Genomic DNA, 12,116 nt, shown 5'->3' with positions numbered 1-12,116 from the left:
AAGGAGGGAGAAAGTCTGGGGTTGTATATTAATATTAGACCGCTTATAATATGTCATTTCCAATACCTAGGACAGAATAAAATATGTCAGCAAGATATGTTTACTCCTGACCTTCAGGGAAGAGCTACGACTGTAAGCCTTTATCATAGAGACATACATGCAAATCAAAGGAAACATGGTGGATTAAGAGAGGGGCATGTGATGGTTTGTATATGCTTGACTCAGGGAGTGGCACTATTTGGAGGTGTGGTCTTGTTGGAGTAAGCGTGGCCTTGTTGGAGTAGGTGTGTCATGTGGGTGTGGGCTTTAATACCCTAGTGCTAGCTGCCTAGAAGCCAGTCTTCCACTAGAGGACTTCAGATGAAGATGGAGACCTCTTAGGTCCCCCTGCACCATGCCTGCCTGGATGCTGCCCTGCTCCCACCGTGATGATAATGGACTGAACCTCTGAACCTGTAAGTCAGCCCCAATTAAATGTCCTTTATAAGACTTGGCTTGGTCGTGGTGTCTGTTCATAGCAGCAAACCCTAAGACAGGGCGTTTCTTCAGTAGTTGAAAGGGGATGCTCTCAGAAGATGGCCTCTGTCTCTGGTCTGACAGTATTTAAGGGGCAAATAAGTTAGGGCCTTTGGGGAAACTGTAAAATTCATATGTTAGAGGTACATTAATTCTTCTAAGTCACTGAGGATTGTTAAAGGATTGACTGGCCCCAAATATTTTAATTAGTCTGGGGCCTGAAAGAATATAGCCATGTCCAACACAGGGCTCAGATAGCTGGAGAGTTGGCCTTCCTGGCCCCTTGCCTGTGGAAATCAAGATTTGTCTGCTTCCAACTCTGGAGGTTGTGTATAGCAGGGCCAACAACAAGCTCTGGCTGTGTGCACTTTATCAGGACTCAGCACGGCCAGCTCACCACCCTCAAAGGGTTCTAGCACAAGGCCAGCATCTAAGCCTTTTTCACTAGTTCCTCCATAAGGAAACTTTTTAGACTCTTGCGTGAATTACCACTTCCTTCACACAAAATAACATCAATGAACTAGGGTTTTACCGGGTGAGAACCAAGCCATACAACATTTTCATATGGAACTTACTATCTATCTATATCATACTGTATATTTATTATTGTATATTCTATATAGTACAATCTTATTATGGATGTAGTATGTATATATGTAATAGGATACGTATTAATATGCAATTAGATCAGGTTGGCAGTACTGTCACCTAGGGCCAGATATGTTTTTTGCTGATCCGCATACAGTAAAAATGTTCATGGCAGCCTACACAAAGAGATGTTTTCCACCCAATTGTTTTGATTTTTTTTTTGTTTGTTTGTTTGTCTAGGTTTCATGTAGTCCAAGCTGGCTTCAAATTTTCTATGAAGCTAAGGACACCCTTTAAATTCTGATCCAAAGTGCTGGGATTCTAGGCATACATTACCACATCCAGTTTATGTGGTGAGCAGCTTGGAATGCAAGACTTTTGCATGCTAATCAGGCACCCAAGGAGCTGAATTCCCAACCCACATTACTTTCATCAACACATAATAAACAGGAAGGAGCGTCATGGAGGTATAAAGAAAGCAAGAAATGGATTTTTGGCAAAGTGCAGGAATGACTGTTACAAACAGAAACTAAAAGAAAAGCTGGACCAGAAAGTGTAACACGGAAGGCCGGGTTCTGCGGGGCCAGTGCAGGGAATGTTGGGAAATCAGACAGACGGCCCACAGAGTTCATGACCCTCAGATATTCTGCCCACTCTGCCCTTAGGCCTCCCAGCATTGGCCTGGGGATGGTTTATTGGTTTTACTTGTAACTCTGTGGGTTTTTTTTTTTTTCCTGATGTTTAATCATTAGCTACATTTCTCTTAGCAGTGAATTTCTGGGAAAGCATTGGCAAAACCTGTCCTGGTTGAGGCGGAGTTGCTAGGCAACCAGACCTTGGCATACAACTGGGTTACCAAAGTACCTGCCAATCCCTGTTGTCATCCACAAAGTTCTTCATCTCCTAGCTGACTCTCTTATATTTTTGGTTGTGAGCCTAGCCTTTAATGGCTGAGCCGGCTCTCCAACCCTTAGCTGACTGTCAACAAATTAAGAAGTGCTCTAGACACTTATTTGCAAACAGCCCCACCCAGAATATACCCTACTGCACAGTGTTATTTCTGTGAAATGTATCGTAAACTTTTATTTGGAAAAAAAATAAAAGAACTTCTTGGCTTAAAATAAAACTCTTCATCTGCTTTAGAGGACCCTGGGGATCTGGTGACACCCTGACAAGCCACCAAGATAGTTTTAGTGCTAGGAATCCCCAATCCTGCTGACATACTCACCCAAGGACGGTCACCCGTGGATGAGCACCAAGTGGGTGTCCTGTTCAGATCTGTGGGATGCGATGCTGTCCCTATCTGTCAGTGCTGGAGGAGAGGAGACCAGCATGGCAGGAACGTACAAAGATGGGATGCTTGTTTCTTTCAAAGGGAATGATCAAGAGATAATTTAATGCAGACAAGAAGAGGAGGTCATTTCAGTGACCTCTAGACATCATGACATGTGTACACATTTACTCTTTATAATTGGTTGGAGGGGAAACTAAGATGTAACTTCAAATGTTTATTCTTCTCATTTTGTCCACAGTAATGAAAATTTTAGCAAAGCTCAAAGCACTGCAAATAAACATTACATTTCTCATCTTGTATATGGCTTCTTAATCTAAGTTCTGGTTGCGAGAAGTATTTCTTGGGCAACTGAGGCTGTTGACCTCTGCCTCTCCTTGCTTTTATCTGGACAGTTAACAATGACTGGACGGGGCAACCATATTGCAGGATCAGGTGGCCATGGAAATGAGAAAAGAATCAGAAGAAGCAAAAGCATAGAGCGCTATACCTTCTCTGGGTCTACTGCCACACTCATAGGGGAGAGACAAGCAAGCCATAGTGTTTGAGTTTCCAGTTATTTGGAGTTTCCTGTCATTCTCAGCTTTACCTAATTCCTACTAATGGATGCCAACAATTATCCTTCCAAATAAGTGAGCTGAGACATGGTGATGCATAGCTGTCCTAGTTAGAATTTCTACTTCAGTGATGAAACACCATAACCAAAAGCAAGTTGAAGAAAAAGGGTTTGTTTGGCTTACACTTTCACATCACAGCTCACCATTAGAGGGAGACAGAGCAGGAACTCCACAGGACAGGAACCTGTAGGCAGGAACTGATGCCATGGAAGGGCGATGCCTACTGGCTTGCTCCCCATGGCTTCCTCAGCATGCTTTCTTTTAGAACCCAGGAGCACCAACCCAGGGAATGGTACCACACACAGTGGGCTTGGCTACAGCTGGATTTTATGGAAGCATTTTCTTAACGGAGGCTTCCCCCTTTCAGATAACTCTAGCTTGTGTCAAGATGATATAAAACTAGCCAGCTCAGTAACTAATACAGTTATAAAGTGTGAGAGCTCATTTCCTTTACACTCTACAACATCTAATCTATCATAGACATTTAGAGAGAAGTGATAGCATAAAGATGCCATTGCTGTTTTCTACTTCTAAGACGAAAAGACATGGGCTCACGTGACAGTGGCAGGGTTGGGGAGCCTTTCTTACTGGTCCACACTTGATCTGGAGAAATCAACTCCACTACTGAATTTATTTCTTGGGTGAGGTATAAAATGCCTAGCGCAGGATGACCCAATTTTATTTGATCTTCTTTGAATAAATGTCTAATGATCACTTCCCAGCTACTAGGTATTGTTCATGCACTTGGGAGAGAGTAATGAAGACAGAACTCACCTGGAAAATTTCTTATATAATGGTGTTGAAGATTAAACCCAGGGCCACGTATAACTAGGCAAGTATTCTACCACTGAGCAATGTTTGCCTCACAAACTTGGATCCAGACTATACAAAAGTGGCTGCAAATTAGATATAAAAACACAGACAACTAAACAAAAATATACACATGCACACACATACACACAAATAAGCACACATACACATACATAAACATATAAAAGCACACGAACACACACACACACATATATATACACACACAAAACACACCCATAACAGACATACCCACATAAACATTCACATGCATACTCATAAATATACACACATATAACCAAAAATGCACATATATAGACACATACATGTGCACATATCCATATACAAATATAAACATGAACATACACATGCACATGCACATCCATATACATACATACATAAACACATTTACATATACACATACATACATACACACAGATATACATACATATAAAATGACTAATATACACATATACACATGAATATACACAGATACACATAGATACATACATATACAAAAGCATAGATACACACAAACACACACATACATACACTACACATATAAACACACAAACACAGGTATGTATTACATACATAGGTATATAAACATACATATACACACAAACACACATATATATACTACATAGATATACACACCTATATACACATACATATATACATCTATACACATACATACACATTTAAATATACACACAGACTTACATAAATACATATAAACATACACATAGGCACACAGACATACATATACACATGTACACACCTACATACAAATGAACACACAAACACATACATATACACACAAATATACATGCATGCAAACATGCATATACACACATATACTCACATTCATACAAATTCATATACACACATACATGAACATAAATACACACATATTCACACACTGATACGTGTACACACAGATGTACACATATACATTGTACTGTCTGGTTTTGTGTTACCAAAACTTGATACAGGCTAGAGTCATCAGAGAGGGAGAAGCTTCAGTTGAGGAAATTCCTCCATGAGATCCAGCTGTAAGACATTTTCTTAATTCGTGACCAATGGGGAGGGCCCATTGTGGGTGGTGCCATCCCTGGGCTGGTGGTCCTGGGTTCTATAAGAAAGCAGACTGAGCAAGCCATGAGGAGCAAGCCAGTACGCAGCACCCTCCATGACCTCTGCATTAGCTCCTGCCTCCAGATTCCTACCCTGACTGAGTTCCTGTCTGGCTTCCTCCAGTGGTGGACTGTGATCTGGAAGAGTAAAAATCCTTTCCTCTCTGACTTGTATTTTGGTCAGGGTGTTTTGTCTAAGCAATAGGAACCCTAATTACACACACACACACACACACACACACACACACACGTATACATGTGTATACCTACACACACATGGACACAATGAAATACATACACAGATACATATATACACACAAATGCACATAAATACAAACACAGAATACACATATATACAGACACATATAAATACAAACATATATATACATATATGCATACACCCATATCGACATATAAATACATATACAAACATGCACACATACATACAGACACTGATATGCACAAATACGCATTCATATGTCTCACACATGTGTGTTTATGTATATATGAGTGTACATGAGTGTGTGTTTATTTGGGCATTTATGTGTGTGTATGTTTGTGTGTATATATATGTGTGTGTATATGTATTGTAGAGTGTGATTGTGTGCATATGCATGTATATGTGTGTTAATGCATCTGTATGTACTTTTATGTTAGTGTGTGTTTTATCCATGTGCACATGTGTATGTATGTGTGTGCATGTGTATCTTGCATGTATATTGTGTTTATATATGTATCATTATGCATATGTATGTGTACATATGTGCAGTTATATAAGCTATAAATGTCTGTTTCTGGCTATATATGTGTATGTATATGTTTGTGTATATGTGTGTATGTATATGTGCATGTGTATATATGTGTATATATGTATATATGTGTATGATTGTGCATGCTGTGGTACATCTGTATTCATGTGTATGTATTTCATTGTGTATATATGATTATGTGTATACATATGCTGAGTATGTATATATGTGTGAGTGTTTATGCTGATATGTAAGTGTGTTGATAAGCATATGTGTGTGTATGTTTTATATTTTATGTGTGCGTGTGTTTGTGTATGTGTATGTTTATATGTATATATATTGTATATGTATTTGTATGCATACATGCATGTTTATATGTGTTTGTGTATATGTATGTACACATGTATATTTCTGTGTGTCTGTGTACATATATGTGTTTTTTATATGTATATGTTTGTATGTTTATATGTGTATATGTGTGTATTCATGTGTGAATGTGTATATATGTATTTTTGTGTGTGTTTATGTGCACATCTGTATACATATGTATATGTAGTTTATGTATATTGTGTGTATGTATGTGTGTTTATGTGTGTACATATGTGGTGTTTATATATGTAGGTAGTTGATTATATATGTGTATATGCATGAAATTGTGTATGTGTACTTATTTGTGTATATGTGTATGTGTGCATTTGTGTGAATGCACTTATATGTGTTTGTGTGTGTATTTATGCGTATGTATATATGTTTATGTAAATATATTCAATACATGTATGTGTGCATGTGTGTATATATGCATGTGCATATATATATGTCTGAGTTTGTACATATATCTATATATGTGTGTATGTATGTATGTATATGTGTATATAAGTGTGTATATGTTTGTATGTACATGTGTAGGCATATCCATGTATTGGTGTGTTGTGTGTTCATGGGTATCTGTTTGTGGATGTCTTTGTGTGTGAATGTATGTATATTTGTGTCTACATGTATTTGTGTGCATTTGTGTTTATGTGTATGTATGTTTGCATATGTGTTCATGTGTAAATCCATGTTTGTGTGTATATTTGTATGTCTGTGTTAGCATCGTGTGTAGTATGTCTGCATGTATTTGTGCTTGTGTGTGTATATGTGTATGTATTATGCATGTATTCATATACTTTGTGTAAATGTGTGTATGTGTTTATGTATGTATGTTTTTGTGTATAAGGCTGTGTGTATGTGTATATTTGTGTGTGTTTGCATATATGTATGTCTGTGTACTTGTTGTGTGTGTTTGTGTGTATTATGAATGTGGTTGTGAAAGATCTCATAAGAGAAATTGTTAAAGCAGTTAAGAAAATAACGAAGGATATTGATGCATTGAGGAATTTGGTGGAAGAAAATTGCCCTTGGCTTTGTTTGTTGAAGCTGGCTGTTTATTGAGTAATTCTTCATAGCAGTCAAAACTAGAAAGAATTCTACCGATCAACTGTAGAATGGATAAGCATAATATATTCTTACAGTTGTGTAGCACATGTGCCATTTTACCCTGTTGTCACTCAGCCCTCAGTCACGCCCCCTATGCTCCCAAACATGAGTAGAGCCATGTTCATTAATCTAGCATGCAGGGTGATACGTTCTTTTTTATTTTTACTTTTTCATTTCTTTTTCTTTTCACTTTTTTTTCAATTTTACTTTTGCTACTATACTATCTTTCCTAAATCAGACCCCTTTGTAATGTCGATTTTCCTAAGAAAAGTACCACATTTTGGAGACAAACCATTCCCAAAATTCTTAATGTGCTCTTGAATACAGTTTGTGAGAATTTCATTTAGAATTTTTGTGTTTATGTCTGAGAAACGTATTTATGTTCTTCCCTTTTATTGTGTGCTTATTCAGGGTGACACTGGCTTTGTAGGCCCGTCACTGTCAGCAGTGGTCCATTCCTTCTGTTTTGTGGAACAGTTTGAGGAGTGCCCATCAGTTCATCCTTAAAAAGGTTGGTAGAATTTGGCAAATCCTGGATTTTCTTGTAAAGAAATTTAAAATTTTATGTTTCAATTTTTTTGCTTGTGATGAAATTGTTCATATAGCTTTGATTTAATTTTTTGGGGGGGGTCATATATGTCAGATTTGATTTAGTTTGGGAGGTCATATGTATCTAGGACTTTATCCATTTTTTTTAGAATTCCAATTTTTTTAAACTTTATAAGTTTTTAAGGCATTCTATAATGACTCAGCAGTTTGCACTTACAATTTTCTACCATGTATATGTAACAATAATAATTTTTAAAAGATTTATTTATTTGTATATATAATTTCTCGATTCACATGTACACCTGCACACCAGAAGAAGGGCATCAGATCCCATTATAGATGGTTGTGAGTCATTATGTAGTTGCTGGGAATTGAACTCAGGGCCTCTGGAAGAGCAGCTAATGCTATTAACCACTGAGCCATGGGTGTTTTGCCTTTATGTGTGTCTGTGTGACGGTGTCAGATCCTCTGGAACTGGAGTCATATGCAGGTGTGAGCTGCCATGTAGGTGCTGGGAATTGAACCTGGGTCCTTCGGAAGAGCAGCCAGCACTCTTAACTGCTGAGACATCCCTCCAGACCTCAATAATAATTTAAAATATTAGCGGTCATGACTTTCAAAGGGAACAGAAGAGACATACAGGGATTGGGAGTAAAGGAAAGAGGGGAGGAAACAATGTAATTACAGTGTATTTCATAAAAACATCATATTGCTAAGTATATTTTGAAAGAATCAAAAGGATTTGCTGGTGGATTGGAAGTGATGTTACTAACGTTATTTGGATGAGAACCTGTGTTCTGATGATCAAAGGAGCCATGCTTTGCCACTCGTTCTCAATAAGTCTATTGAAAGTATCAAGGGTTGGGGATTTAGCTCAGTGATAGAGCGCTTGCCTAGCAAGCGCAAGGCCCTGGGTTCGGTCCCCAGCTCCAAAAAAAAAGAAAAGAAAAAAAAAGTATCAGATTAATAGTAAAAAGTAGAAAAAGAAGAATTCTTTAATGTGGCCAAATTGGAAAGAGGGACAAAGAGATGCCATGACCCCCAACCCATGCCAAGTCCATCTTTAGGTCCTGACATGGGGTTTAGGTGTAAGTAGAGGACGAGAGATGTGCTTAGCTACAGAGTTTAATTGACATGGGGCCCCACCGGTCACAGGGCTCTCCTGAAAGGTGGTCTGAGTTGTTAGCACCTAGAGAGCTCTCTCCAAAAGACACACTTTTCTTCTAGCTGGCATCAGGCGTCAGGCTCCTCTCCCCAACCCCACATGATATTCCTGGGGCCAATTGCAGTTCCTTGGGGTGCCTTGTCCAGTAGTCTGAGAATAGAAGGGAGGGACGTGAGTGTTCCTTCAGATTATCCTCATGTTGGTCATGATGGTCACATGATAAGATGATAAGATAGGCAAAAACCATCAAGAAAGATTCATCCCCAAACTGAACCAAACCAATGGGAAGGAACAAGGAGCCATTCATCGAGATGGGAAAACTGTGGGCAGAGAACATTTGTGGAGGTGGGAATCAGGAATTTGGTCTGGGACTGACATCTGAAATGCTTGTCTGCTATGCTAGGAGAGCTTTTGGTAAACCATTATAATATGTATCTAGAGAATGAGTTGCAGACTAAAATTTGCTAGTTATCAGTTTATTCAAAGTCACGATAATGCAGAAAATCTAACACTGAAAACAAACTTGGAGACATTCTTGATTAAGACCTTCATGCTCTGTATCTATGAGCAGTATGTTGATCTGGGTTTGGCCCTTAAAACACTTGTGTGTGCATTCCCCAGCTAATATATTCACCCCGACTTAAGAAAACAACAACAAAAGAACCAAGTCTTTATTAAGAGTCTCCGGAACTCAAGGCACCATCTCCAAGTATTGACGAGGCTAGCATTAACATGTCTACAGGAGTGTAAGTGGGTGAGAGGAGTTACCAGACAGTATAAATGATGCAATCGTCTATCTTGCCAGGCTGCCTAATTGATTCATAGGCATTTATTGCCCTGATACAGTATGAAGATGTTTTGTGTACCGTTTAAGCAACATCTTTGCACGAGAAATCACATCAGTGTGCTTTCTCACCACTTCTGTGAGGCCAAAGGACTGAGTTTATCGCAGCTTTGTTTATTTGTGTTTAAAAATAAGCCTGCTGCTCATGAGAGGGCTTACCGCAGATTGGAGGAAACTTAGCCCAAGGTCTCCGAGATGTGAGTTTTGTTATGTCAAATGACCCCTGTGAGTACTGTCTTCCCAAATCAAGCAGTTATGGAAAAATTTACTCAATGTTTTTACTGTTTTGCTCCCCCCTCCATCTTTTCTTTTTAATCTCATAGTAAAATAAAATGCTAGCACAGAAAACCACTTAAAATAAAAGCACGAAGTAGTACATTATTAAAAGCCCAATTTCCAAGGTCACAAATCTGTACTTCGCCATCCCCTGATACGCCTTAGTGCACCCCAATGCGATCCCACCCGTCCTTACATCTGAGTACCTAGGCCTGCTCCTCTGCTCTCGTCTGTTCTGCCCGTTGAAAGCTGAATCCGGAGAGGCTGGATCGGGCCCGCGTTCCACTCGCTGAGCGAATACAGTTAGAACCTTCAATGCTTAAGTGTGAGGTGTGGACACCCAAGTCCTTCCGCATCTTTTCTTTGTTTCTTGGAATGCTTTCGTGCAGACAGCCACCGCCTCCCCCATCCTAGAGGGGGGAGCACACACGGGGAGGGGAGGTACCTGCCTCTCAGTTCCGTCACAGCCTTCCACGGTAATGCCATCATTCTCTACTCTCGCCAAGTCGGCACTAATGCCAGAGATAGTACTCTGCTTGATTGCCTGGCTTGACTTGAACTCATGATCCCCCTGCCTCAGCCTCGCTGAATAGTGGAATCTTTGGACTGCCACACCACACTTTTTTCCTTCTGTTTGAAATGGTCTTGCAGAATGCCCTGAAAGGACACACTTCTCTCAAGCTGCAGTCTCGGTTCTAAGGAGCGAATTAGTGCTTACCGGGTGGTTCTTCTTTCAGTCAGTATCCACCAGCCGTCTCCTGGTGTGTGGAGCTCATCTTCTAGGTGCCCCCGAAAGGGCCCATGAAACCAGAATTCCCTGAGCGATCTGCGCCTGTTATGCTAGACGTAAAATCCTCCCTTCACACTCGTTTCCCTGAGGATCTTAACTACTTTACTCCATGGTTAATCTGCATGAGTGCTTAGTGAACAGTGAGATAACGAGGTTTGGGGATGCAGGTCAATAGTGGAGCATCTGTCTAGGATGTCAGCACAGTGGGGAGCAGAGAAATCACAGGTCCTGAGTGAAAGTGTGCTCTTTACATGGACAGGGGCCTCATAGCCTCAGACCTAGCAAAATGGCAAAGCTTTCTCTCCAGGGTGAGGTTCAGAGGGATGGCAAGTCTACTCAGAAAATGCCTACAATTGCTTTCTCCTCCCACCTATTTATAGCCTGCAGAATACCCAACAGTACTACTCCTAGTGAGATCAACTAATGCTGCCTCTTGTTCAGCTGTACACTATAAGCCCTGCCTGTGTTCCACTCTGAACAAGTCACACCTCTCAGTGCTGCAGTTTCTCCATCAGAGAATCTAGTCTACCAGATCCCAGCATTTTTGTGTGTCTGTCCTTTCTTTAGTCCCTTGCTACTCTGGTGAGATCCATCCCTGGAGCTGTGCTGGCTGCACAGCAATCAAAACAAGAGCATAGTAATTTGATTTGTATTTTCTAAAAATTCAAGCACTCCTGTCTTCTATATATTTAAGGAGCTGCCTCCTCCTCTTCTTTCTCATCCTTTTCTCTTTTTAAAATAAGGTGTTTTGTTTTGCTTTTTAAGAATCATTTATGTACATGAGTACACGGTAGCTATCTTCAGACACACCAGAAGAGGGCATTGGATCCCATTACATATGGTGGTGAGTCACCGTGTAGTTGCTGGGAATGGAACTCAGGACCTTTGGAGGTCAGTGCTCAGTCAGTGCTCTTAACCAGTGAGCCATCTCTCTAGCCTCCTCTGATCCTCTTCTTCCTCCTCCTCTTTTATGGTTTGAATTAGCTTGGTCTAGGGAATGGCACTATTTGAATGTATGACCTTGTTGGAATAGGTGTGTTACTGTGGACGTGGGCTTTAAGACCCTCATCCTAGCTGCCTGGAAGTCAGTCCTCCACTAGCAGCCTTCAGATGAAGATATAGAACTCTCAGTTCTGCCTTTACTACGCCTGCCTAGATGTTGCCATGCTCCTGCCTTGATGATAATGGACAGAACCTGTAAGCCAGCCCCAAATATATGTTGTCTTTTATAAAACTTGCTTTGGTCATGGTGTCTGTTCACAGCAGTAAAATCGTAACACAACAGTTGGTGACAGGAACTGATGTACTGCTG

The 12,116-nt window shown here is 40.1% G+C and overlaps 1 long non-coding RNA gene across 1 annotated transcript in view; it reads left to right on the top strand.

Moving 5' to 3' along the window:
• Positions 1–330: 330 nt before the first annotated feature.
• Positions 331–12,116, top strand: part of LOC148003720 (uncharacterized) — a 31,623-nt gene continuing 19,837 nt past the window's right edge. Inside the window, exon 1 of the long non-coding RNA XR_015629502.1 lies at positions 331–455. This is a non-coding gene — a long non-coding RNA (uncharacterized LOC148003720). The remainder of the gene's footprint in view (positions 456–12,116) is intronic.

The sequence above is a fragment of the Rattus norvegicus genome, chromosome 9, assembly GCF_021556685.1.
Source record: "Rattus norvegicus strain SHRSP/BbbUtx chromosome 9, alternate assembly SHRSP_T2T, whole genome shotgun sequence".
Taxonomy (NCBI): Eukaryota; Metazoa; Chordata; class Mammalia; order Rodentia; family Muridae; genus Rattus; species Rattus norvegicus.
Note: the sequence above shows the minus strand (reverse complement) of the source record. Positions and strands in the feature narration are given on the sequence as shown.